Source organism: Penaeus monodon, chromosome 15 (genome assembly GCF_015228065.2).
Source record: "Penaeus monodon isolate SGIC_2016 chromosome 15, NSTDA_Pmon_1, whole genome shotgun sequence".
Lineage (NCBI taxonomy): Eukaryota > Metazoa > Arthropoda > Malacostraca > Decapoda > Penaeidae > Penaeus > Penaeus monodon.
The window spans coordinates 37,794,124-37,794,565 of record NC_051400.1 but is presented as its reverse complement, the minus strand read 5'-3'; the positions used below and the strand labels follow the sequence as shown (position 1 = coordinate 37,794,565).

General features: G+C 56.1%; 1 protein-coding gene across 7 annotated transcripts in view; it reads right to left on the bottom strand.

The window, feature by feature from the left end:
• The window catches only part of LOC119582015 (ecdysone-induced protein 74EF-like), a gene marked incomplete at its 3' end in the record, with an annotated part of 261,423 nt that overhangs the window by 84,899 nt on the left and 176,082 nt on the right, over nt 1–442 (bottom strand).

The following is a 442-nucleotide window of genomic DNA, read 5'->3' as shown; positions in this document are numbered from 1 at the left end:
AGTTGCCCGGACCAGAAGCAAAACAGCGGCCGCATGTTTACACTTGCCGGCCACTGACCACTTGCCACGGGGACATTGTTGACTGCGCCCGCAAACACCCTTAATGTGTGCTTGGCCGGTCCGCAGCGATAAGGGCGCCCGCTAGACGACACATCAGTCACTCTTCTTGCTCGCGATGCACACCAACAACAGCCAGACTTCTCTCGCCTCTCCCAGTCGGCTCTCGCTGGGCGTGCGGGGAATTTTACCCTGATGCAACGGCGGGGATAATAGCACTGACGAAGGTGCTCCAGGTGGCTGGGGGCTCGCGACGTTTTGTTGGGATTGGTGGCCATTCAGGCACTGTGTCGCTGCTAAGGGAAGTGTGGCACTGATAGGGCTGATATCACGATTTAAGGGTCTGTTATTTATTCACGTTGTACACGGGATAAGTAACACTTGC